Raw genomic sequence first — 5,812 nt, 5'->3', positions numbered from 1 at the left:
TTCGCCAATCGGCAAATGGCGCATAGAATCTTGACGATATTTACAAACATAGTTTTTGAAGGCATAATGATTTGTTCTACGAAACAGAATCTAATTTTTTAGACGGCAAGTCGATTACATTTTTCATTGAAATTCAAATTTCGCGCTTTTAGCTGCTTACACCAATGGGAACAGCCGAACTTAATTTGATTAAAAATGTTGGCACATTTTAAGTAACCGACGCTATTGCCGCGGGCTATTGTTTTTCTGCCTGCTTCTTAGCCGGACCATTACTTAAATGAGACAATTATCTTTGATTTCCAAGACATATTTTTGATAATAAATGTACAAGTAGTTATGAAAATTTTTCAGTGTTTCTGATTCTTTTTTTTTTTTCACATTTACATTGCATTAGGAGTATTTAAAACTACCGGTAACCTGAATTGGCCAACTCGATTTGTTCAAGCCTAGTCCCAAAGTCTCTGACATAAATGCCACTCTCTAACATCTTACTGTAGTACTGTAAACGACAAAAAAAACTATGGACCTCTATTAGAGCTTTTGGTATGTTAAACCTGCACACAGAATAATTGTTTCTGCTCATTGCGGTCACTGTCATTGTTACGTAATCTTCCCAAAAATATTAAGCGAGAACTGGCATTATGTTTGGTATTTTTTTGTTACACTGAACTGTATGGGGTGCACCAACCGACAGTTCAGCCCAAAAAACATCAAGCAAGACCTGCTAGTGGTGTTAGAATTTCTATTTTACACTGACCTGTACAATCATGTATTTGTCGTGGTGATTAAAGTTTATTAAGAAATTTTCCAGATACAGAATACATGACAGATGAGAAGCACAGAACATTAGATTTTGACACCTTTCTCAACTGTAGAAAAAATCTCAGCGTGATATGATTTGCATCATTTGCGTCCCCTCCTGGTGCAACAAAGCTCACATCTCCATAGAAAAAGGGGACGTATGCAAAAATACACTATTTAACCACCTTTTGTTGTGCCTCACAGAAAGATATCTTGTTCAAGATACAAAGTTTTGCAGCTTCAGCATCCTGGAAATGTACTGCAAGTGTTGACAGAGGCAAGGATTTGTCAACAATCTCTTCAATGGCTCTCAAAATCTGGCGTTCAGTACTTCTGAAATCAGAAAAATGTAAAGTTTCTAATTAGCTGTACAATGCAAATAAGCTTTGAAAACATGTGGACCTCCTGAACTTAAGACTAATAAATGTGGGATCTATCACTTAAACGGATTGGAAACTCAATCATTAACTAATAATAATTTGTTATTGAAGGAATACAACAAAGAAAAACCTTAACTTATACAATAGAATTTGTTTGGAAAAACATAAAAAAAACTAGACCCTCTGTGAGGGTACACTGGGTTGCCTGTAGTACGTGCACTGTTTTAGACAGTTTCAGTTTTTTTTTGCAAGTTGGGGGGTCATTAAGATCATTTAAGGGCTCACCCAGAAGTCATACCAGCAGAGGCCCTTTGGCTCACAGGTCCTCACATGTTTCTACGACGAAACAAATCCTTTTCAGAGGTTAAAAACTTGGCTACCGGCCTATTAATTAATCATTTGTCAGAAAGAAGAAATTCCTGTCCTCTTTAGAAAAAATAAACAGGCATTGCTTATGTGTGGTAGTGACATAACACAGCGATTTATTCCATTAAAATGTTAACTGAGCTGTGTGTTGTCCTCCAGGAGATTCAAGTTGCCCTTGCGTGGGATAAAAAAGGTACCTAAGGTGCTTGCTTAAGAGGAAACGAGGATTTACTTCGTTGTCGAGCTTATTTTGAGAGAAATCTCTTACGTTTTGTACGGGCAAGCGCTTATTTGCGTGCCTTCGGGGTTTATACTCTATTTCCTAGTCCTCTATGGAAATCGTACACTCATGATTCGTTCGTGTATTATTCGTAGAAAGCCGCCATTTTCACCGATTGCGCTGAAAATTGGCGTGTTTACTGGGGAGAAATAGCCCCAGTTTCGCTGTAAATGTTGGCTTTCTAGCTTTCATGACGCGTACATGACGCCTATTAGCGGGAACAACTACTGGGAAAGAATAGTATTGTAGGAAGGACTGTTGTGTTTGCCTTTATCGCAGGAGTGTCATAGGTAGGGGACTTCATACAAAGTTTTTGGTGTAAAATGTGATATTTAGAATAGTGTGTGGCTTTTTTACACGTACATGCATGTGCGAATGTTTCGCAGAACGAAGCATAGGCGAGAAAAATGAAGGTGTTTTGCGGGATGGAAATGAGTGGGTCGATCGCTATTTTATAGTTCAGGTGTTTGTGGTGGCAGTTATCTGTCTGTTTTTGAGTTGAGCGTTGGGAAAAAGCCGATGATGGTATTTTATAGGGCATTCGTATGTGTTTGTATATATGCAGCATTATCTTTGCATTAATATGGATTAAATCAGCTGGTTGGAATTTGGGATAACTGATACATTTTTCTGGAAGCGCACATTTTAACGTGTGGTAGGTCATGTGATGAGCGCTGGAATTTAAAGCGATTGCGTAAATGGCTAAAATTAATATTTGAGAAAGACTAAAGAATATGAAAGTTACATGTATTTGATAGTTTTTGTTTTGACGATTTTGAGGAATCATTTGGTTGTTATTAATATGTTGTTACTAGGTTCAAAAGGATTGAAATGATGGGCTTGTTACTGGGCTTAATCATTATGATGAAAAGAATGTACTTCATGCATGCAGGTGGTGTGCTTAAGGTTTGAAGATTTTCTGAAGATTTTTGGTATTTTGACTGTAACAGAAGGGGAGGAAGCTGTGAGTGGAGTAAAGTTTTGTAATGGTAAATACTAGCGAGTGTAAAATGTGGTCCAGAAGAAGTTAGAATGGAGAATGAAGTTGCAGGAAAAGATTGGTTTTTTCACTAAAATTCCTGTAGTGAGATACAGATTTTTAGACAGGTGAGATGGTATATCGCTTGGAAGGGTTTCCCGATTAAACAAAGGAGACAACTGATGATGAAAATGAAACATAAGATCTTTCACATAATTATAACATAACTTTTTATACTAAAATTTTTAGACGTTGACATTAATTTCTCTTTTAATTGTTATTTAGATATTAACTGTAGCTTTATAGTGACTTGAACAGTGTACAGTGTTGATTAACAACTAATATCATTTTTGAGCATGTGTTAGTGTTGGATTGAGTTAAATTCTCTGTGCTCAAAGATGCTTTTAGTGTCCTTATAAGTTCTAACATATTTTAAGAGAACTTAACATGTTTTGTATGTGTGAGTATTCTTGAAGTATAGTTCATTGTACAGTGTTTGTTGTTATCAAATGATGTGGCTTTAACATTTTGTCCAACAATACCCGAGTTACTGCGTTTTGTCATGTATTCTTTAGCTAATGAATACAGAAACTTTTTTGAACTCACAGGTTACTACTCTTCCTGGTAGATTGCCACATTCATAAATTTTTTTGCTGCCTTTGAACTAACGTTTTTGATTCCTTGAGTTTCTTTCAAATCAATGAAGACATGTAGTATATTGAAATACACCTCATAAGGAGATTTTTTCATATTATATTGTGATGGTCATTTATATTTATCTTCAAGACGAAGGCTTATTGGCTTTTGCCTGCCATAAAATTGTTAGCATGGCTACTTTTTATCAGCTGAAGATAAAATATGTTCGGGACAAATTTGGAGTAGTTTTTTAATACATATCCAACGTGATAGGCTGATTTCTGTCGAAGATAAGCGTGAATGAACATGACGTCATATGAAAAAGGCATTATGCCACACAGGAAAAACGTCCTCAAAACAAAGAGTGGCTACAAACATAATGATAAAGTGCATTTTACTTTTTTTGTTTGTAGCTGCTGTTTGTTTTTAATTAAGTTGAAATGGCCAAAGAACAAGAATATTAAGGAATAATTATCTTATTTGAATGTTGTTTAGTAATACTAATACATATGAATACGCCATTATAGTTGACGTGACAGCTGATTATCTTTAGTTAATGAAGATATCTAGGGTTCTCAATAAAAGGTGGCACTAGGCGATTGATTGTCCCCTACTTTGTGATGTAAAGTCGCTTATTTTACGTTCTGCTTATTTTTCTCTTGTCATATCTTGTAAAATATAATCTAAAAAACAATTGAATTTGCTAGTACTTCGATACATGGCAATTGTCATGTTTTCAATGATGTAAACATCCTGGTATACGACATTTACTTGAGCTCAGTCCTTTGCGAGCTTCAATATTTCGAAAATTTCTCCTCGATTTGTCACAGCTGCGTACTTAAGGATGTTCGCACCCGTAGCTACTGTGCATCCTTACAGCGCATGCAAATTCACATGCCATGTCATGCATCGAGTGCATGTGCTAAATTCTAAAGTGAACAATGATAGGACAGATGGCTATTACTTTAGCTTTGCTTGGATTTAATGTTCTTGGATGTTCGGTGACCCCTACTTTTCTTTTCAGAAAGAGATTTTATTTACAATATTATTTTCAAATTGTCTAAAAATGAAGGGAAAAAAATCATTGTGGGAAGTTAAAAAATTCCAAGATTTGTGTCTTTGGGACATGGAATCCTGCCATCTTGCCCATGCAAGGTGCATGAAACTATGATCGGTAAATGCGAACTTGTTCTTTGAGAAACCTCAACAGTTAACTAAATTTACTTGATGGGTCCATTTAAACAAAGTTTGGTAGAGAACATTTCACTTCAAGGAAGTAATTGCAATATTTTTGGGTTTACAGACACTGTGGCCTTATTCGCAAAAGAAGGTGGATTTTTTCAGATTTAGGGTGTTGTTTTGGGCAAGTTCTCATGAAGCGAAGTTGGTGATCCCCATTTTTTTTACCTTTCTGATATCACTAACTCATCATCTTTCAATGGTAAAATTTGCAGAAAAAAGTCAATATATTATAAAATTTTCGCACAAACGTCCTTAAGGTTTGGCAGATGTTTACTACAAATCCTATTGTGAACCCTGGATATCATTAAACAAAGGAGACAACTGATGATGAAAATGAAACATAAGATCTTTCATATAATTACAATATATATTTTTATACTAAAATTTTTTGACGTTGAACTGTAGCTTTATTGTTCAAGAGGAAGGCTTACTGGCTTTTGCCTGCCATATCTCGAGTTGTAGCCGCTGCCTAAGAAGTGAAAAGAAATGATGTTATGGTTTGCTCAAATTTAAGCAATAGTACAGTGTTTCATACTGCATGAGAAAAATGATATAAATTTTAGCTACAGGCAAGTCGTTTAACTTTATTTAATATCTGAGAGCGTGAATTAAAGTCGGTTTGCATTTTGAACTTTTGTGAACTCAAAAAGGATATAGGTTTCATAGTTACAAATAGATGATAGAATTGAATAATAATAGTTTGTTGTGGCATTTTAAATTTGAGGGCTTGGATAGGTAAAGTACTTCCTTGTACGTAGTGTTTGATTTAACACCTGATAGCTACATGTATTCTTTGCAAATATGAAAATAAATTTATTAATTCTCTGATTGATTTGCTGCCTCAACTCGTAGGAATTTATTAATAGTATGATAGTGATAAAAAAGGAAGTAAAATCTAATATACCAGTACATTTACCTCATTCCAGTAGAGATGATGTTTTTTAACTGTTTGGTACAGTTTCTTGATTGCCTATTACAGAGGTAGAGTATAGTGTCTTTCATTATGAGTTTATACGTATTTAATATTTGAAGTAAGTGGAATGAAAATACATGTAAATGATGTGTTTACCTTTTTACATTCTCCTGATACAATTTTATTGTGTATAGGGTCATTTGCTGTAGTCTATA

General features: G+C 34.9%; 2 long non-coding RNA genes across 2 annotated transcripts in view; one reads left to right on the top strand and one right to left on the bottom strand.

Annotated features, from left to right (window-relative positions):
• Positions 1-2,059: 2,059 nt before the first annotated feature.
• Positions 2,060-5,812, top strand: part of LOC138040946 (uncharacterized) — a 40,987-nt gene continuing 37,234 nt past the window's right edge. Inside the window, exons 1-2 of the long non-coding RNA XR_011130714.1 lie at positions 2,060-2,117; positions 2,643-2,733. This is a non-coding gene — a long non-coding RNA (uncharacterized lncRNA). The remainder of the gene's footprint in view (positions 2,118-2,642; positions 2,734-5,812) is intronic.
• Positions 3,694-5,808, bottom strand: LOC138040947 (uncharacterized). Its single transcript, XR_011130715.1, has 3 exons — positions 5,754-5,808; positions 5,601-5,654; positions 3,694-5,153 (listed from the first exon to the last, which is right to left on the bottom strand). It is a non-coding gene; the product is annotated as an uncharacterized lncRNA (long non-coding RNA).

The sequence above is a fragment of the Montipora capricornis genome, chromosome 3 (genome assembly GCF_036669925.1).
Source record: "Montipora capricornis isolate CH-2021 chromosome 3, ASM3666992v2, whole genome shotgun sequence".
Taxonomy (NCBI): Eukaryota; Metazoa; Cnidaria; class Anthozoa; order Scleractinia; family Acroporidae; genus Montipora; species Montipora capricornis.
Note: the sequence above shows the minus strand (reverse complement) of the source record. Positions and strands in the feature narration are given on the sequence as shown.